Here is a 22532-nt window from a genome sequence, read left to right on the forward strand (position 1 = left end):
AATCATAAAAGTGCTATACATTTTACTTAGGAAATCTAACAAACTGGATAATCACTGAGCTTTAAACTCTCACTTGGTACTAATCAAGCACTTTTTAATTTTCTTTTTTTGAGACAGAGTATTGGAATGTAGTCCAGAATGGCTTTGAACTCATGCTCACCCTGCTTCAGTCCCACTGACCCACTGCCTCCCTAGTGCTGGTTTAACAAGTATATACTGTCCTACCCAGCAAAAAAGAATCACAATTGTAGTATACAGCATGTTCTGCTGTAACAAAATTGGTCATCAGTCCTCACAGTATTTTTTGAAACATAAACGTTGACTTTGTAAAAAAAAAAAAAAAAAGAAGTAACCTTTCTACAGATTAACAGTGCAATCAATTCTTTCTTGATGAATAATAGCAGTTTATATTATGGTCCCAAAGATAATGCTTTAGAATATAAAGACATTCTTTGATGATTTATTCCATCAAATCAGCATGTATTGAGGTGTTACCTCAAAACCTACAATGAATTCCATGACAGATGGGTGCGCTGTGCCTCTCTGGCAGTTCATCACTCCACCAACCTACCAGTGTCTGCATTAAAGACCTTGACAGTTTAATGTCTTCCTCACCAATTGTTCTTCAGAAGATATGCAAATTAGCATACGATTTCAAGAGGTTATCCATAGGTATTATATTTACATACAAGTTTATTTATGTGTAAAATTTTTGTTCCTTTGGTAATTTAAAAATATGAATTCATTGTTATCCAGTATAACATGTTTGTTGAAAAATATAATGACACTTTTACTTTTCTTGTATGTGAATTGGTTGGTTTGCTCATATAATAGCCAAAGGATTTTTGAAATAGTCTAGTGGTTTGAATAAAGTAGTATATGCCTCATTTTGAGTCTTCCTGGATTGATTTACCTAGATAAACATGTAGCCTTAAAAATGCAATATTAACTTCTTTTTATTCTCTCAGGAATGTTTTCTTTAATTACAATTAATTTTTTTTATTCCATTGCTTTGATACTTTGATTACTCTGCAGGAATACTATTAGAGCCTGCCTTCCTTCCTTCCTTCCTTCCTCCCTCCCTCCCTCCCTCTCTCTTCTTTATTTTTCTTTCTTTCTTTCTTTCTTTCTTTCTTTCTTTCTTTCTTTCTTTCTTTCTTTCTTTCTTTCTTTCTTTCTTCCTCTTTCTCTCTTTCTTTCTCTCTCTCTCCTCCTTTCTTTCTAAAATAGATGGCCACACTATTCGAACCCAAATGCATTTCTCACAATGTGATTGACATCGCAATAAAAGATGGAGCTCTATTTTCTCTGTTTGAATTTAAGTCCTGCTTTGTGATGACTATGTCTAATAAATGGCAGAAGAAATTATGCCAAATGATTCTGCTTCCTCCTGAACAGAAGCTGCTGTGGCAAGGGTCTTTCGGCTCTAAAATGGTCTTTCCCTACCTCTATGTATTTTATGGTTTATGGGAATGAAAATGTCGTTATGGATTTTTTTCTGTTCGACTTTTGCTTTGTTATTTCCATCCATCTATTTTAGTGGGAGAATTCAGAAAGAATGATATATTCTATATGGTCACTAATGTTGGGATTATCCCAGAATTCCACATATACATTTTAACCTTATACCAGTGTGCAGTTCTGAGGCTTCCTTGAGCTACTTGTCCATAAAAGAAGGATAGACAACAGAGCTGACAGATGATCTCTACTTTCCTGTAACTAACCTCCAGGAGGCAGCCATCATTTTTCTCAATGTCACCTATTCGAGGACCCTCTACACACAACTTCATAGTTTGGAAATTCACTAAAGGCTTTATTACATGAAGAACTGCAAGGGTTCAAGGTTTTTTGAAGATGTAACACTGTTATCAGCAGTTCCTTTTATGCCTTCGAGATGAGGATTATTTGGACTATGGAAAGAAGGGCCAAGGGAATCTCATCATTTCATATAGGAGCAACACAGGGACAAATGGCTCAGTGTCTTTGCCATGCTGGCTGTTGCAAGTCCTGTAGCCCTCAAGAGGGGTAAACCTCAATGAACACTAACTACCAGCAAGAACTTAGGCCTATCATCCTAACTGCTCAGGAGGCTGAGATCTGAGGAACAAAGCTAGCTGGACAGCAAAGTCCATGAAATTCTTACCTCTGATGAGCCACCAAAGCTAGAAGTAGAGCTGTAGCTCAAGTGGTAGAATGCTAGCCTTGAGCAAAAAAACCTAAAGGACAGTGTGCAGGCCTTGAGATCAAGCCCCTGCACCAACACACACACACACACACACACACACACACACACACACGTTGGAAGGGAATAAAGTTGGACAGTAAATGAAAGCAGTGTAATATTTTCAGCACTGCCCTTATCTATCACTCTAAAGACTCCATTTCCAAGGGCTGGTAGGTTTTCTGGAACCCTTGGTTTAGAAATCTGCCTGTATGACCTGATCCAGTGAGGTACTACTGTGCACAGTAAGCCGAAGCCCAGATGTTTCTGACTCCAATTTGGTTTAAGGTATTTAAGAGATTAGACTTGAATTACATTTGGGAAAATAATATCTACCATTATGAAGCAAATAAATCTTCAATAGCATTAAAAAAGCACTTCAAAGTGTGTGTGTATGTGTTTTTCTTGCCTTCTTTTACCCAGCAAATCTTCCTTACTGAACAACATATTGTGGAGTTTAGTGTGAACGCATCAGTAGCATATGGCTTACTCTTCACTCATATTCCCTTTGGGCTGGAGAAATTAATTGACAAAGTCAGTGGCAAAGTTTCCTGGATGTATTCAGAACCCCAAAGATAGGCAGCATGATTGAAATCATTTAAGGAGTGCACTTCCGGTTTAATGACTTCCCAGTCCATCAAAAAGTCTTAAATTAAGGGCGAATGGAGATGCAGTCTTTATGGCTTACTGCTTCATGCTTTTTGCTGTTTTCCCTCTACTCATATTTCCCTCAGCTTTTTTTTTTTAGTCTGTTGTGGAGTTTGAACTCAGAGCCTGGGTACTGAGTTGAACTTTTTCACTCAAAGCTAGCGCCTTTACCATTTTTAGCCACAGTGCCACTTCCACTTCCCCTAACATTTTTTAAAATTAGGAAATGTATATTAGTTAGATTAAAATGAAAGGGTTTGTTATTTCCTCTGGACCAAAACATTTATGAATGGGCAAATGATGAGACGTGAAGAAACCTGAATGGAACTGTTTCTTTACTGACCACTGTCACAGAAGTCTCATGAATTTTAAATGTGGAGTGAACTCAAGAGGATGTCAAAAGAAGATTTATGGATAAACCCTGGAGACTATCTTTTAAAGTTTCTCACTATGGGAAAATGTGAATTGAGATTCTTTTGTGCCTGCCAAAGTTGACAGAGAAATGTCAGCATGGTATGTAGGAAAGACTGCGAGCTTAGCAGTGCCAAAAGATTTGGAGTTGAAATGGCCAATCTGCTCCTCACTAGTTACCTAATTGTGTATAAAAACTAAGTTGAAAGGGGAAGGCCATTGCAAGGAGCTATTATGGAAGCTACTGACACCTTGCTCGAGGCCTGGCTAGGAGTGAATTATGAAGCCTAGGGCCATGAGGCTAAGGCAGAATCAATCAAGACAGAGCCCTCTGCTCAGACTGTAACCAGTTACTTCAGACCATATTGAATGTCCATAGTGATCAAGAATTACACTAAGAATCACACTAAGTAAATCTGATTTTTGCCTCTTGGTAACCTCACTAGGCGACTTAAGACACAAACAATGACCCTTCTCTGCCCAAAGCAATTATTTTTGTTCTTGTATAATGTTATAAATATGCTCCCCAAGAGCCACTGAAATCACAGTGATAGACATGAAGATAAAGAATTGTCTCAGCAAGGCAAAATTTACTTCTGTAGAAGCATGTACCATCACCCAAAATTCTGAACAAGCAAGCCCACAGAGCTGTCACTCTGCCCCTCTATTTACCTCTAACACAGCAGGGCCTGCCCCATTGCTCAGTTTCAAAATCGGCTCATGACTGGCTCACAACTGGCCTCATGATCGAATAGGGTACAACGTATTTACATAAAGTGACTTTGAAATAAGATTGCCAGCACACAAAGAATCTCAAAATAAACCCATAACCTTCTTCTATTTCTTGAACAATGTGAAGTATGACTTCAGTCTTTTTTTTTCTTTTTTTTTTTTTGCCAGTCCTGGGGCTCCACAGCGCCACTTCTGGCCATTTTCTGTATATGTGGTGCTGGGGAATTGAACCCAGGGATTCATGTATACAAGGTAAGCACTCTGCCACTAGGCCATATCCCCAGCCCTGACTTCAGTCTTGAAAAGAAACCAGTTAAAGACAAAACCTTACATTTCCAAAACCCTTCCTTATCCCAAAGCAGTTCCGCTTTAACAGAGCCAAGTCACCAGGCCAAAGCAGGAACTTTCAAGCAACATATTTTGATAGAAAAGACAAGTTTTCCCTCACATATAACCCTATATACCTTTTCTGTTAGAAGGAGAAAGGAGAGAAGCTATTTTCTCTGCTGACCTTATTGGGGAATTTGGGGGGGGGGTTGGAGGAGGAGAGAGGGGGAGGTGCAGGCCTGGGAAGAGACAGGTTGGACTTCTCATCCACTGGCCGTGCAATCCATAATCTTTGTAATCTCCATGTATGAACCTCCATTTCATCATCTGAAAATGGGGAGCAAGGTGACCTTATGTGACTACTATGAGAATTAATGGACATGATGTCCACCTTTGGCCAAGTGGCAGAAGGCACATCACAGAGGCAGGCTCATGGTTAGATCTCTTCCAGTTTTCTAGGTCCTACTTGAGAAAGTTCTAGATATTAGTGATGAGGGTTACTATTCCAAGAAAGGTGGTAGGAGAGGTAATTGTGAAGTTCAGGCGCGTTTGCACATGTGCAATTTGATGGAACATTTAAGGAGCTGTCATGAATCTTGGAAAGGTTATTCTCAATAGCCCTTTAAAAGACATACCCATGAAAAGCAAGGTGGCCCTGAAAACTCAAGCTGCTCTTTTGCAACACTTCTGCTTGTGGGAATGGGATCTCCTTTCCCTTAATAACAACAGAATTCCATCAGTGTAATCACAGAACTCACAGCTGACTCATAGTTTTTCTTCTGCTATTTAATGTCACTCTATTATCTCTGTCACTAGGTACTTCATGACTTAACTACCCTCATAATAATTAGAGATATCAAACCTCAAAATAACTTTTTAATTTGGAAAAAATATTGGTGAAAGCATGAAGAATATTATTATCATCCACTACCTACTATACAAATTAACAAACATGAAAGCGACAAACCTCTTTTTCTAATCTTTCCATTTGAAATCTTTCTATATCTCACTAATCCTATTCTTCCTTTTGGCCAGAGGCAGTCCTCATTGTTCATCTTTCTATTCCATACATTTAAATTTGCATTAAGTACAAAGACTTTATACCAACATCTTTGTTGATGGTATTGGGTATTCATTCATTACCTTATTATTTAGTTTTGGCCTGAGGATCAAACCTAGAGCCTTGTTCATGCAAGCACTCTACCACTGAGATCTATGATAGGCTGCCTGGGACAATAGTCCCCTCTCCCTACTCCTATTCATGGACTGCACATAGCCTTATCAGAAATCACCTGCCTGAAACCACTAATTACCTATAACTATCAATTGCCTGAGTGTCAATCACATGACTGTGAGACCAGCAAAGGATTCCAGGCTTTGAGGTCACCTCCTCAGCCTTTGAGGTCACAACTCCTCCTCACCTTTCTCTGTATAATCTTGTCTCCCTGCCGTAAGTTCTCTGTGTACCTCTATCTGGTGCAGGCTGGTAGTTTGTTTTTCCTAATAAACTCTCTCCTACATAAACAACTGTATGCAGGTCCCCTTTCTCCAATCTTTACAATTCATTACTATCCTTTAGTTTTCTGAGACACAATCTCATTCGTGCCTCTGCCTTCTAAGTGCTGAGATGGCAGGCTTACACCACCCATACTTGGGGTATGTTGTGTGCTTTTTAAAAAAAATGTGTGTTGTGTATTATTTTTAAAAATTTAGAAATTCTGTATCATTCATAGTGTTTGTGAGAGTCATTCATATTGATACATGGGGGTTCTAGTTAATTCTATGAACTATTAAATTATATTTTACAGTGTGACTACAGCAGAAGATGCTGTTTACCTTATTGAGAGTTATTTACATTATTTCCCACTTTGCTGTATATCCCCAGATGCTTTCATAGTTAATAAAAGTATAAGCTTGTATAAATAAAGTATGCTATGTAGTATATAGCTTATGGAAGAAGTAATCATTTCAAGATAGAATTGTGTAATAAGAGCTTTTGCCCACTAAGAGCCCCAAATTTTGACAATAATGACATTGTCTCAATGTTAATTCATCTTATATCCATCTTATATCTGATTTCAGTCAGAATTCCCAAGCGTCAATATTTCTCTCACCTCATTTTTTGTTTTCTATTTTCTCTGGCTTTTCTTTTCTCTTTTTAAAAAAATTTCTATTTTGTTGATGAAGATTCCTTTATTCTTGTATTTTCTCTGCTGGTTAAAAATGTAAATAAACCAGTTTAAAGAATTAATTTAGAGGCTAGCTTTAAATTTTTACATGGTTAAAGACAAAAATCTATTAAACATTTTAACTACCTTTTCAATCAGACAGTAAGTAGAGAATCAGAAAAAATAATCATATACCTCCAAACTTCAGTGGTATTTTTTCCCTAGTACTTCAGTTCTACTTTGTTTATGTAAACTTCTCTCCTGATTAGAGAAGATTTAAATGAATCGACACCTTTACTGATTTCTTTGATCCATATCTTCCCTAACTTCTCACTCTTTGTGAGTTCAAGTTTTCAGTAGTGCTATCTCATTGCATTTCAAATTTGCATTTTTCTTGTGATTATGATGTCATACACTTTTCCATTTGCGTACTTATTATTTCCATTGTGTGTGTGTGTGTGTGCATGTACACAGGTGTGAAGTAGCCATGAGTCTATTTTTATTGCTTTTTTTTTTTACTATTGTGTAGTAGTAAGAGTTAATTAAATATTCTAGATGCAAGTCTGTTGCTACATCTTTTCATACAGATACTTTCTTAAAAGTGAACATGATTTAGATTTTGTTGGTAGTAGTTCGAGTGTGCAGACTGACTTAGTTAAATAGCTTTGCAGCACTTGGGACTGGTTAGAAAATAGTCAATGCATATTTTTTGTTGTTTTATTTGAGACAATTTTCACTATGTAATACTAGGTGGCCTGAAACCATCATCTTGCTCCACTGAACCTCCTGAGTGCTGCTATTATGGTCTGGTGCCTTGATACCAACTTAGACAGTGCTCAGATTTTATATTCAATCTACATTTGAAGAAACTTGCAAGTAATCCAGATTGGGCAGGAAGAATGAAATTAGATCAGAAATGTGTTTGAGGGTGGGAGATAACAACTGTCTTCAACAACTCATTCTCTATGTACTAGTCATAAGGATACATTTAAATTAAAAGTCCAAGTATATAAATGATGCTCTGAACCTCTCCTTTAGCCTCCCACTTTGCTGGGATTAAGTCTAAACTTCACAACAATGTCTACAAGACCCTCTGTGATCAGGTCAGTGGCAGTATTCTGATCTCCTTAAATCTTGCCCCACTCTCTAAGCTTTCCTAATATAGTTTTGGTGTACAAATACGTGAAACCCACTAGCAACTTAGGCCTTTAACATGGATACTTTAACTGGTTTGTCTTTCACCAGATTTACTCAGTTTTTTTTAAAGTCATTCATAGTTTTATTCGCATGTTACCATTTCAGTGAAGCCTTCTTTGTCCTAATTAAATAATGAATCCTCATACTGCCTATGTTCTTCAGAATACTCATCTTCATTTTCTCTAAGCACATGAAGTTTTACTTTACTTCTAAGTTACTGTACATCCTCCAAGAGGTAAATGCCAAGGCTTTTCCTTTGTCTCTAACATGCCCAGATTCTAGTACAGTATTTAGCATATTGCAGACTTACAATAACTTCTCACTTAAGAGTGAAAAAAATGCAGAAGAGTAGATGATTATCTTTTTTTTTTTTCTGGTGAGTTGTGGGTCTTGAACTCAGAGCCTGGGCACTGTTCCTGAGCCTCTTTGTGTTCAAGGCTAGGGCTCTACCACATTAGCTACAGCATCACTTCCTGTTTCTGAGTGATCAATTGGAGATAAGAATCTGATGGGGACTTTTTTGCCTGTGCTAGCTTGAACCACAATCCTTAGATCTCAGCGTCCTGAGTAGCTAGGTGTGAGCCACTGGCACCCAGTGGTGATTATCATTTTTGAGACATAGTCTCCTTGTGTAGCTCATGTTGACCTCAAACTCATGAACCTTTTGCCTCAGCCACCTGAGTATTTGGGTTACAGGTGTACACACCTGGAAAAGATTAAACTTTTATGTATATTCTAAATATGAATCCTTTAATTATACCAAAGACATTAAATAAGTTATTATTATTGGGCCCAAGATACTTCTCATCTAACATCATGTGAGACCAAAAACAAACAGAAAAGAAAATAAGAAAGAAAGGAATGAAGGAAGGAATTGGTTTTACAGATTTCAGGTAAATACAAAAGGTGCATTCATTCCATCCTTACAGATTTCTGGTAATTTCCACAGTTACATTCTTTGTTTAAATAATGGAAGAACAGAAATCTAAGTTTCTTCCAATGCAATGTTTTTTTTCTATCATGTTCCAGAGCAGATCGTCAGCCTAATCATTAGAACATTAGTAGGTTCATCAATTTCATAGAACCAACCACATTATATACTATTTGGACAAAAAACACATTTTTGCTTTGTGGTGGCTATCTTTATACATGTAAAATAGCTGCCTTCAGTAGGGTAAAAGATGTTCATGCTCTCTCAGTTTCTTGTTCATTCTCTTTCTCTCTGATTTTTCTTTTCCTTTATACTCTCAAAACACAAATACCATGTTGAATTCCAAGACACTATCTAACAAGAAGCAAGGAGAGATTTGCAGCACAGGTTAAAGGCCTTCCATTTGTTCCAAAGAAAGAGTAAGAAGTAAGAAAGAAGTAAGTCTACAAAATAAGTAAGTCTAATAAGAAACAAAAGTCTGTAGGGCAGTGGGGGCTCACACCTGTAATCTTAGCTACTCAGGAGGCAGAGATCTGAGAACTGCAGTTCAAAGCCAGTCCAAGCAAGAAAGTGCACCAGACTCTTTTTTTTTCTTTTTGCCAGTCCTGGAGCTTGAACTCAGGGCCTGAGCACTGTCCCTGGTTTCATTTTGCTCAAGGCTAGCACTTTACCACTTGAGCCACAGTGCCACTTCTGGCCTTTTCTATTTGTGTGGTGCTGAGGAATCGAATCCAGGGCTTCATGCTTGCCTACAAGCCTACAAGCCTACAAGCCTACAAGCCTACAAGCACTCTACTGCTAAGCCACATTCCTGGCCCTGCTTTTTTTTGGTAATAGCATTCCAGTGAACTTTTGAGTAGTAAGAACTCCATGATTATGTCTCATCCTATTGGTCGTACTTGTAAATTTGGCCTCTTTCCTCTGTCCAAGGAGTAGGTATATGATCTTAGCTCAGCTAATTTAGTTTCTTTCCTGGATTACCATGAACACATGAAAAAACATTTCTAGTGTCTTCATTTTAAGGTGACATCTTTGACCAAATAGATGTTTTAGTGGGGTTCTGCTATTCAAAACTCCCTAGAGCCTGGTTCTCTAGCCATTCCATTGATTCTGAGAGATACCCAATATCTTTCTAATAGATCATCATTTTCTTTATTACTTTGCCAGAGTTCATTACTGTTGCTTACCATCAGAGAGGCTGGCCATAGTGTGATAATGAATATATATCTTCGGATGTCAAAAGCATCTTTCTAATTATGTCATTCTACTTATGACACAGAAATGAATAAGGTAGGAAGTAAGTCATTGTGATCTAATAAGGAATTTTTTTATTATGGTACTTGACAGATTCCTCTGTGTGCTGCTTTGACCTTTCTCTAAATTCATGACTTAAAAAAAATTAAACAGAGTTCATTTGCACAAAATTCAGAGAAAACTGCCCAGCAATCTGGGAAGGCAGCACTTGTAGATTAAAAAAGGAAATGGCTTACAGAAACAGCTTGATTGATTGCAGTTGAACCAATCAAGTTTGTGTTTTTGACTCTTCAAATTTTATGTATCCTAGATTATCAAAGCTTTGGAGTCTCTCAGAGAAAACTAACTAGGAACCACCTTGACTTTCATGTACAGAATTTAGACACAAAGATCTGGTAAGAGCAGGAGGAAATGTGGATCACAGGCTCAGAAATACACTTGGATATGGGGCTGTTGATATTAGAAGGTTCTTTGTCAGTCCATTGTGGAGACTGCCATAAATGATGGTATCAGGTATACTGTTGGCAGTACGGTTGGCAGATGTTTTGTATCTGGAGTGATAAAATCAGTTAGTCTGGAGAAATGATGGAGATATAGGCAAGGTTTAGGAAGAGAATCTGTCTAGCATTCAGGGTAAGGTTAGCTATGTTTGTAAAATTGCCTTGCAGAATTAGAAACCCAATATGGAGTAGGAAACCTAGGAGGGCAAAGCCACCAGGTTTTGATTCTGAGATAATGCCTTTTCTATAGGTTTGCCTAGGTCTGGGTGGGAGAAAAGGATACAGGAAGAACTGATCAAGAGTGGATATGAAAATAGTGGGATGAGAGGTTGTGAACAGCCTTCTAGGAAGGGTGGGTTAAAGACTATTCATGTGTAATCATGCTGAGACAAGGAGGAGGCACTGGGGTGATGGAAGGAATGGAAAGAATTCAGGTGGAGACTGGACACAGAATGGGTGATTACACCTTACAGATACTATAGTTGGCATCTCTGGGGATATGATTCATTATTTAATAAATTCTGGTGAATGCCTGATATATGACCCTTCTCCCCAATCAATTATAATTAATTTTTATTAAAGCACCTATAAAGATCAAAGAGATGAATATAAGTTCTTTGGGTATTTACGTTCTAGTCTTTTATTTTTCAAAAATGCTTAAGCTTGCATAGAATTAGCAATCAAAATGCTCCATAGTGAGACATCTTAGAGGTACCATATGTGAAGAAATGTACCATTAAATTAATATAAATTGGTTAAGAAGACAAGACTGAGAGACAAGAAGCTTCCTTCTGGTTGTTCCTCCTAATTTGGGGAGCGAAACATATTTCTGTATTATAAAATAAAACAGTACTTGAGCTTTTTGTGTAACTGGCAGTAAACATGGTGGGGGTTGCCATGTTAAAAATGTATTATCTATCAACTAGGCCTCTTACTTATTGGACTCTTTTAATGCTGCTTTATAATAGTATTTACAATGAATCATAGCATTCAAAACTGTCTTTCTTGAATAGGGTTGTTATTGTTCTGATATATACATCAGAGTGTGGACTTTCTTTCTCTGCTCTCTGCTCCTTTGAATAGTGATTGGATTCTTTTCTCAGATTTATATAGCGGAGGGACAGTTTGATGTGCACAGTTTCCAGCCCAATTTCCAGTTTCTATCAGCAATTTATCTGTTTTAGTTTTGCTAAACTGAGTTGGAATCTTATCTTACTCCCCAGTGGCTGTGGATGAGACTTTGAACTAATGGAGAACATAAAAACAATAGCAACAGTAACAATAAATCCAAAGGCAAAACAAAAGAGTCTTGTACACAAGCTTTAGCCGGCAAATGGATTTCTGCCATCCTTTGGTGTTTTACGTGTAGGAATGTAACATAACCTGGAAAGATCCACTTACCTTTCAAACACTACATTTATATTCTCTCTCCTTCCTTACTTCTAACAAAGTGTAGCAGTCCCCATTTGGAAATGGAAGTGTGACCTCTTCAATGATTAGGAGAGAGGTGGGTAGACTAAATTCCTGGTTGTCACTGACTATAGATTACAGAGTTAGGGATGGGCTGAGCTGTTTTCTTGCCTTGTTCTGATAAAGTTTCATAAGGAGTCAAAGACCATCAGTCTATAATTTTGTTTGTGAAGATATTTGCAGATTCTTGATAGCTTTTTGTCTTCACTAATTATTACCTACTGATTAGCTAAAAACAAAATCAAGAAAGTCTACTTCAGCACCTGTTATCCAAAGAAAACGTACAGGTTTTTCTCACAACAAAACAATGGGTGTGCTTTCAATATTAAAAATCCAAATATGAGCTGGGTGTCAGTGGCTCATGCCGGTAATCCTAACTAGTCAGGAGGCTGAGATCTGAGGATGGCAGTTTGAAGCCAGCCCAAGAGGAAAAGACCATGAGACTCTTCTCTTCAACTAACCAAGTGGAGCTATGACTCACGAGGTAGATCACTAGTCTTCAATACAAAAGCTCAAGGAGAGCACCCAGCCCCAGGATTAGCAAAAATGAAATAAAAATAGAAATGATAATAGTCCCTAAGTTCCTTATTGGAAATATCATGAGAGCCATCTATTTCCTACCAAAATATGGACATTTGAACAATCCATTATGTAAATATATACACATACACACCACACACATACACACACATCTTTCAATAGCTATATGGGCTAATCAATCACATTTATTTCTATTCTTTTACTATAGGTATTAAAAATATAAAACCCAAGCAATATTTGAATGGTGGCATGGATGAAAAATATAGATTCTTTGTGTGTGTGTGTGTGTGTGTGTGTGTGTGTGTGTGTAGGCTACCTTCTCTTTGGAATGACAAAATCATTCTAGCCTGATCTCAGGCATAGTAAAATAAGCAAACTTTCAAGGTTTTGCTTTTCCAGCTGCATTTCTTCAGCAGCCTTTATACTGCACAAGACCATTTGAAAGCAGTGGGGATTTTCCACTGGATTAGCAACTCTGAGACCTGGTAAGTATGGACAGGGAGGAAAACCTGGAGAAGGGCAGTGCTTTGTTAACCTGCATCAAACACATTCTCCAAGGCTTAGTTCTCTCACTGTACTTGGAGAAAAATCTTCAAAAGGTGTAGTTAAAAAAAAAAAAAGAGAACTCTCTCAAGTCCCTTGATTGCCTGACTGTTTCACCCCCAAATCAGGCTTGCTTTCCTTAGCTACTATAATATTTTGGCTTGCCTTCTGCCTTCAGAACTTTTTCATGTAAAGGAGTCAGGAATACTGTCAATAACAGAAAAGTTCAATAGTAGCAAAGGAGACAGAAGATGGGAATACTGTCAATAACAGAAAAGTTCAATAGTATAAAAGGAGACAGAAGATGGGCCATTGATGTGTGTAGTCTTCTTTTTCAGGAGGATAAAAATTCAGGTCTTGTTTGAAATCTACTCAGTAGAGAGCATTAGACTCTTCTCCATAGTCTGGCTGCCTGGAGGACCTATTCCGGGACCTTAGATGGGAAACAAAAGAAAGGATTGAAGCTGGAAGTTGATTTGCCCTTCCAATCAATCATTCATCTGTTTGCTCAGGTTCTGTTTCCATCTTTAGGAATAAAACAAAAAGCCCAAATAGGTTAGTGTCATGGAAATGGAACCCTTGCAGGCACAGAATCCTTGTATTTAGAAAACCTTGTGATTCATTTAATCATCTTCTGTCCTCTTATTAAATGTTTTTTTTTTAAACATTTGTAGAAAAAGTGGTAGTTGGTCCTGATGGTAAACTACAGATAGTCCTTTTTTTGGATGGCAGAGTAAGTATGGTGACAGATGCATTGAACAGGGAACTCTACTTAATAGGAATCACCAATTAACAATCTGACCACAGATAGTTGATGATTTAATCTATCTGGTAAAAATCTTAGTTGTTCGAGGCTAGTAGTTTAAAAGTAGGTGCCATGCTCCCTTTGTGCAGTCATGATTTGTGCTGCAGGACTGAGTGGAAACAAGAGCAGATTAGCCTCTGGGCCCTATGCAAGTAGTGTTCTGTCTTGCCTATTCAAAAGATCTCTTTAGGAGCTACAGTTCTAGGGATAGCAGTCCTGGTAATCAGGACTTGTGGTTAGAGACAAAAAAGAAGAATACACAGGGACAGTGATTGGTCAGGCAATGATATTTTTAGTCAGTCGGAGAGAAATGTACTTAAAAGATTTGGACTGGAAAGGGCAGATTCCAAAAGTTACGGTGACAAATGGAACGCCTCTTTATATATCAGCTGAAATATTATTTTTATAAATCCTTGTTGACTCACTCAGTGTCTTCTGACCTTTCTTTCTTCAGAACCCTTATAGTCCTCTCATTTGGCACATAGTCATGGAATGTAAAATAATGTTTAGTAATAAAAATGCTAATGCTAGCACTGCAGTATCTCTGTTTTGTTTCTGGTCGAGAAAGTTTTCACTTGTGTGTGATTTTTTTTCCCTAGAGTTTAGCAAATGAAAAATTTGTGGTATAGATCAGCAAATGATAATTTCTAAGAAGAATTTTGGAATAAATTGAGGGGATAAAGGAAGAGAATTTAAGTTCCTTTAAGGCAGGCCAGGTAATCTAGATTTCTTGTGATATTCTCTGGTTGTAGAAGAAGATTATGCAAATTCAACATGATACACTGATTTATAGAATAACTTCCAGTTTTACTGATTTACAGAATAACTACCTTATAGTGTTGCCTGGGGGGAAAGTTTTACAAAGGTACACAGGAAATATGAGTTCACTGTCAGACAGGAAGTCCACACTCAGTTTCATTTTCTTCAGGAAATGATCTGTTTCCTCAAAAATATCTCAGAAAATCAACCCATCAATCATCAACCAATTGTTCAGGAAATAAGTAGATAACAGTTGAAGGACAAAAAGGCTACATATTCTCTTTCAGTCTTCTAGTGCTGTGACCTAAGTGTACAGAAAATCCTAACTCTTCAGAAGGGAGCTATCTGAGAAACATGTCCTACATTCTGTGCTCAGGATGTAGAAACCCAGAGTTAAGTAGCAACAGAAAGTCCCTGTTTGCCTTATTCAGATTATATGGCTAAGAGAGAAAAATGCTCTTTGGAGATTCAGTCCTTGTGGATTATGTTCTGATGGTACATAGAAACCAAGCAAAGTGCTATATCACCTGTACAGACTCTGTGTGAGCAAGTAGATTTGGTCAGAGTTAGTCCATTCACCCCTATACTGGGTAGCAATCATCAGTGCTGAAGTGTGAGAGAGGAAGAGATGACCATAGAATTCACCGTGCACCTCACATGGCATTGTTATCACCTCATTACTTATACTATGGGCTGTTAATTTAAATAGTTTTTGGTCATCTCTATGCAGTCTTAATGTAAAGAAACCATCCAGGTGCTGTTAAATAAGAGATACACGCAAGAATGAAGCCATGCCTCATTTCTAGAAATAATATTCTGACATTTGTATATTTGACAAACTGCTCTTTGAAAGAAAGGGAAATGTTAGAATGTGTTAAGTAGTTAGGTACACATTGTTTGTGTACACAAGATTATTTTAAATAATAAGACTTTCCAAGTAGATAAAGCAACTAACTATGCAATAGGTAACAACAATAGAGGGAGAAATAAGAAAGACTGATCTCTTCATCTGCCTCTTTGATATCCTTTTTCTCATATTTGTATCTATTTCATGATGAATCTGGGGCTTTCATTCAGTAAAATAGGTTTCTTATCCTTTCAGACTCCCTTTTCATTTTGATATTCTCTACCCTGTTCTCCCCCTCTCCCTTCCTGTCCCTATTCTGAGGCATAAAATTCCCTGAGTAACCATGGGAATGAAACAGCCACAGCATTCTGGCACAATGTCCTTGAACCCTGGATGATAAAGTGGTGGTGCCTTGTGGATTATTCTTCCTAGGCTGGATTCTCCAGTTGTCAGGTGTTCCTTGAGATTAGGTGTGATGGAAACTGGTACAGAAGTCACCTGTACCTGGTACAGAGGTGGCTGTGGATATAGCATTTCCCTTCAGAGGTGAAAGCAAACTACAGCAGAAAGTGTATCGCGATAGCATTTTACAGAACACATTATCCAAGCCTGTAATATCAAATATTTACCAATACCCGATGCCTTGCCATCACTAATTGCAATTGGATGTCTTAATGAGTGCAATCATGGCATTAATTAATGTCATGATTAATTGAGTGATCTAGGAGGGCTGCATTCTTTTCTTCCAAGATTAAGAGCAGGCCACACTGGGCTTCTGGATGGAAATGCTCTAGGGAAAATCATTCCTGATCAAAATAGATCTTCTGTGAAGGACTCAGTCTATGAATGGCTTGTTTCCTTTGATATTGGGCTGTTGCAGAAACCACAATCCAGTTTTCCCTGTAACCTTCTCACCTGTAACACTTATTCTATGTGCCGAGAGCTCAGTAAGCATTACTCCGTTGGGTACCTGGCACTAAGAGGCACTTTATTAGTAGCTAACCCTCTTCCTGGGCTCATCCTCTCCTCTGCTTGGTATTTGCAAAGGAAGCTGTGTCTCTAACATTGCTGTCACCAGCCAATTGTGTTTTGACTGCCTATGGGCATCTTCAAAAGGACCCTTTTTCTTTAGGTTGACTACCCTTGCTACTTTTTTATTTTTTCATTTAGCTAGTCTTCCTTTATCTTGTAAGTGTGCAGTCACCTTGGTCAGTTATTTCTAGAAGTGGATAGTTCGGTGCTCACACCTTAGGAGTTGAGTTTGCTGTGATAGAACACAAGGCAGATGGCATCTTCTGCTCCTCCTGCGACATTCTGAAAGGTGAAAGTTGTTTGCATGTTATTTTTCCTGTCCTAATCATACTCTTTCTTGTGAATAAAGCATGAAAATAGAACCCACTGCCTGCTCTTCTTATGCTTAAAAAACTGTCCTCCAGCTTTGCTCACTTGTATCCATCCCTAAGGCCTTCACACACCCCAGTCCTCTTTCGCTTCCATCTGACCCGCATCTTGCACTGATATTATATAACACTGGAAAAGTAGGCCTTTCCACCACAGAAGCCTAAATTTAAAATTGTTATTTTTCTTCTAGCAGAAAATTGGCTCACTTTATCCTTTGCCACAAGAAAGAAGGGCAGTGTGTACCTCTGTAATGAAGCATATTTATTTAAATGTTAATTATGTAATTTTGAAATTAGTGAGTTCCTGCAGTAGCAATTTAAACGGTACATAAATATTTAGATTAAAATTGATAAGTTTTTTTCTTTCAAGCTCCAGTTCTTCCCTTTTCTATATGACCACACAGTTAAAAACGTGTTAAAGTTGATGGCTCACACCTGTAATCCTAGCTACTCTGGAGGCTGAGATCTAAGGATCGCAGTTCAAAGTCAGCCCAGGCAGGAAAATCCATGAGACTCTTATCTCTTGTTAACCACCAGAAAACAGGAAGTGGCACCGTGGCTCAAGTGGAAGAGGGTTATCCTTGAGATGAGGAGCTCAGGGACAGTGCCCAGGCCCAGAGTTCAAGCTCCATGACTGACTGAAAAAAAAAAAGTGTTAAAGCTGGGTGCCAGTGGTTTATGCCAGTAAACCTAGTTACTCTGGAAGGTGAGATCTGAAGATCATGGTTGAAAGCTAGCCTGGACAGAAAAGTCTGTGAGACTATTTCCAATTAACCACCTTAAAGCAGGAAGTGTGTGGCTCAAGTGGTTGAGTGCTAACCTTGCACAAAAAAGCTCAAGGATAGCACTAAGGCCTTGAGTGTGCACGCACACACACACACACATTGTTAATAATTTTATTCATTTTATCTGTGTCAAATTATACCAATTCTACAGATATATAATTATACTATAGAAAGATCAGAAGTTGTGTGTTCTGAAATTTTGTCACTTTAGCCTCTTTAATGAATGAATTTCCAAGTCAACACTTCACATAGCTTCCTTTTTTTAATGGCTATGTTGTATTCCATATTAAGAATGACCATAGGCTGGAGGCATTATTCAAGTAGGAGGGTATCGATTCAGCAAGCTGAGCCAGTATAAAGCGTTGAGTTCAGGCCCTGCTAAGATCAAGAATGACTACAGTTGATTCAACCCTTCTCATGTTGATGGAATTTATATTGTTTCAGTATCTTTTTGCTAATAAAATGTTGCTGTTGAGAATGTTTATGTATTTCTAATATCTGTTAATATAGACACATACATAAATATTTTCATAAATATTTATATAGTTATAAATTTATAATTTCCCACAGGAAAGATTTACTTGGTCAAACAATATTTGTGTTATGAATTTTAATTACTACCACTGAATGACGATTGCTGAAAATAAAAAAAAATCAAACACATAGATTTTTTTTTTTACTTTTTGGGCTGTCACAAAAATGAGAGAAAAAATAATAACTTTACAAGCTTGCATTCCTTTGGTGTTTTTACCAACTATTGTGAATATTTTCTTTGGGTAGAAGTAGTACTGGGGTTTGAACTCAGATCCTGGAACTTGCTACATAAGCACACTACCATTTGGACTGCTCTCATAGCACTTTTTTGCTTTTACTTTTTGGGAGCACTGGGGTGCAAATTCAGGGTCTCTTCCACTTGAGGCATGCTTCCAGTGAAACATTTTGTTGGGTAGTTATTTTGGAGATGGAGTGAACTTTACTGCTGGGGCTGGCCTCAAATCTCACATCAAATCCTCCACATCTCAGCCCTCTGAGTAGCTAGGATTACAGGCTTGAGCCATTGGCACCTGGCCCTGTTTGCTTTTAGATTATTTTTCAGATAGGGTCTCTTGCTTTTACCTAGGTTGCCTTTATCCTCCTACCTCTACTTCTTGTATAGCTGGGTGGTATACCACCTAGATTGAGTTTGAGATGAGGCTACACTAAATTTGCCATGAATAGAATATATATATATATATATATATATATATGAATTAACATTGAATTGCTCAAAGCATCCTTATATGAACTAAATCTATATCTTGTAACATTCGGGGGATAGAGAAAGGCTGAATATTTTTGAGGAAAGTCTCTTCTATCTCTGAAACTCTGGACTGCAAATATATGTATGTATGTAATATGTTCATGTAGGTTTTGTTTGTTTGCTGGAAGCATGAAGATTCTCTTTCCAAATGCTTCTTAAGTAAATGAATAGAAATATATATGTTTTTATATACTTAAGTACATTCTCATGCATACATGTGCACACACACATATATACACACACTGGTACTTTGTTTTGTTTAATCTACAAATCTATCTAAATCCCTGGTGATTCCTATGTTCAGGGTGTCTAAAACTATGTCCTGTCATTCCTTCCTTCTTAGGAATTTGTTTGCTTAATTGATGTTTTGGCATACATCAGGCCCATCATTATCCTTCTGTGCGTCTTGGCATTGTAATTTAAATCATAACCTTGAAAGGACAGAAACAAAGAGCATTCTCCATACTCTGCGATCACATAAGCAATGAAATGGTACTTCTTATGATTCATCAGAGCTCAGGAAATATTTTTAAATGAAGAAGACAAGGTAGAAATTTCAAGGATTTTTTCTGTTATTTGTAGAATGCAAACAAAGCACACAGAAGCTGCTGTTGCCACAGTAACAGATCCATCTGCACTGGTTTATACCTTTGTCTTTAACAACAGCAGGGAGATGGGTTATTATTCTGTGTATGACTGAGTGTACTTTGTGTGTATGCATATTTGTGTACACAAGAGAGAGGAAGTGAAAAAGAGAGAGAAGAGAGAGACAGAGAGACCTTTATGTTCTGGGCATTTGTTAGCTTGTCCCTCTAACTGTTTCAAGAATCTCAATAGTTCATTTCTGTACTCAAGCTTTCTGTCATAGAGACCTTAACTGTCCAGATATATAACCATAGCTTTATTGCTTTAATTTTTTTGTGTTTGTGAAATTTAGATTTTTCCCTTTTTGAAATCTTTGTGTTAGAAATAAGGTTTAAGCCCACTATATTGGGAAGGAGAGATGGGACAAATGTGTAAAGTAAATTCTTCACTATCTACATGTGCTGTGGTTTTTTGTGCTGCTAGTATCTGAGACCTCTTTTCATAATGTAAAACCTTCACTCCACTGTCTCTGTTGCCATATTGCCTAGTAAATGTTGTATCAGAGCATTAAGTATTAACTATAAACATAAGGACAAAAACGAGGGCAAGTATACAGAGGATTATAACACAGCATAGTGATTCCAAATGCCTTGGGATGTTAGAAATGGCTTCCTTGAGCCTGGCACTGGTGCTGGTCATTCATACCTATGACCCAAGCTACCCAGGAGGCTAAGATCTGGAGGATTACAATTCAAGGCCAGCCCAGGTAGAATAGTTCACTAGACATCTCCAAGAGAATCAGCAAAAAGCTAAAGCCGGGGGTAGAGTTCAAGTGGCAGGGTACCATCCTAGCCAATGTGAAGCCCTGAGGTCAAACCTTAGTACCATTAAAAATATGAGAAAGAACAATCTTATTTGAAACCTGAAGAAAAATCAAGCATTTAAAAAATACTTTAGAGCATTAGCATGGCCTTGTTTGTGTTTTATTCCCAGGGGTGGAAATGCTGGATCATAGGGAAGTTCTATGTTCAGTCTTTTGAGGAACCTCCATACTGCTTTCCAGAGCAACCAGGCTCACTGCGGCATTGTTTACCACAGCCAAGATATGGAATCAAACCAAATGGCCCTCAGTGGATGAATGGATCAAGAAAATGTGGTATATATACACAGTGGAATTATACTCATCCATCAGAAAGAATGGCATTGTACCATTTGTAAGGAAATAGAAAGACTTGGAAAAAAATTGTATTAAGGGAAGACAGACCTAGAGAAACATAGTTTGCATGGTTTCCCTCATTTGTGCTAACTAGAATGTGCCTATAAATCTGTAAGAAAACACAATGGATGGTAAAAGAAAAAAATATACTCTGGGACATGATAAATTATACAATTCTCTAGGCACTCACATAGAGGGAGACCGAAGGAGGATATTCTTAGGAAAGAATCACAAAGGAGCAATAGCGGCGTGCATCTGATCACATAAAGTAATATTTATCGAAATGAACTCCAGGAAATGGAAGCAAGAGGTTATTTTTATTCTTTGTTGCTTTTTTATTTTTCTTCATTTCCTTTTGTCTTGTTTGTTTATTTATCTATCTTCAGAAGGATAAGAGGGGCACAAAAATGATGGGACAAAGGGTGAGCAAATGCAGCAGTGATATTCACCAGGCACTATGTTTAAACTGAACTATAGAACTTTTGGGTGGGGACAGGAAGGAAAAACCGGAAGAGAGGGAGGGTAGGGTGACATGGTTCAAAAAGAAATGTACTCTTTAACTGACATATAACTATAGCATATGTATATCACTTTTACGATAACAATAAATGAATTAAAAATACTTTATAACCAAGGTATCAGTGGGAGGCTTGTAATCCTAGGTTCTTAGGAATAGTCTGAAGCTAGTCCAGGGAGGAAAGTCTTTGAGACTGTTATCTCCAATAACACAGCAAAAAGCCAGACGTAGCTGTACAGGCTCAAGTGGTAGAGCACCAGCATTGAGTGAAAAAGCTTAGGGACAGCACCCATGACCTGAGTCCAAGCCCAAGTATCAGCACAAAAGAATACCACACAATATGTTAAATATTTATAACTTCATTCCCAAGTATCATATGGGTATTCTCTTTCCTTATGTTCTGTGATTGCTTGTGTCTCCTTTGATTTCCATCTCTCTTTGCTGGAAACGGTGCCCTTTTAAATAGTGTTTCCTTAGGGCCAAATATAGACCTTGACCCAGAACTCCTGAGTGAGGAAGTAAAATGAGCTATGAGTATTTCATCAAAAGTGGTTCAACAATAAAGACTACAACACTCTTAGAAGTGACATTTCTGTAGAACTCCAGTTATTTCAAATGGAATCTGGGAACATGCCACTCTTGCTTTTTCTACAATAAAATGTAGTGTGGAGAGAGCACAAGTTATTTAGATTTCATTTTTTTTCTTGCCTTCACCTTCTTGCAGAATTTGAAACAATTTACTCTGGCTGCAGGTCAACCTTCTTATTGTACAGGGAAGTCCTGTCAGCATCGAACCATAAAACAAACCATCACATAAGTATTGGGAAACGTGTTACTCCAGGGTAACTGTGTATAGGGCAGTTACACAGATTCAGGATACCGAGGCAGACTTTAAGCGATTTTTAAGAAATTTGCCTTTACATTTTCTGCTAAATAGAGTGCTAACTAGTTATGAGATAGGTTGTCTTTCCTAGGGTTTTTCTTATACAGGTATTTACTTCCTCTAGTCTGAGCAACCAAAATATCATCTATCAAATTCATTCAACAAAAACAAGGTCAAACTGCTCAGGGTAAAGTTGCAGGTTATGAACATGTGTTTTTTGTTTTTGTTTTTGTCAGTCATGGCTTGACTTCAGAGCCTGGGCACTGTCCCTGAGCTCTTTTGCTCAAGACTAGCTAGAACTTTACCACTTTGAGCCACAGCACCACTTCTGGTTTTTTGGTGGTTAATTGGAGATAAGACTCTCATGGATTTTCCTACCTGGTCTAGTTTTGAACCACCATCCTTGGATCTTAACCTCTTGAGTGAGCCACCAGTGCCCCCAGTTTACATCTTCTTCCTTATTTAAGTTATTGTCAGCTGTAGGAAGACACTT

Source organism: Perognathus longimembris, chromosome 17, assembly GCF_023159225.1.
Source record: "Perognathus longimembris pacificus isolate PPM17 chromosome 17, ASM2315922v1, whole genome shotgun sequence".
In the NCBI taxonomy this organism is placed as follows: domain Eukaryota; kingdom Metazoa; phylum Chordata; class Mammalia; order Rodentia; family Heteromyidae; genus Perognathus; species Perognathus longimembris.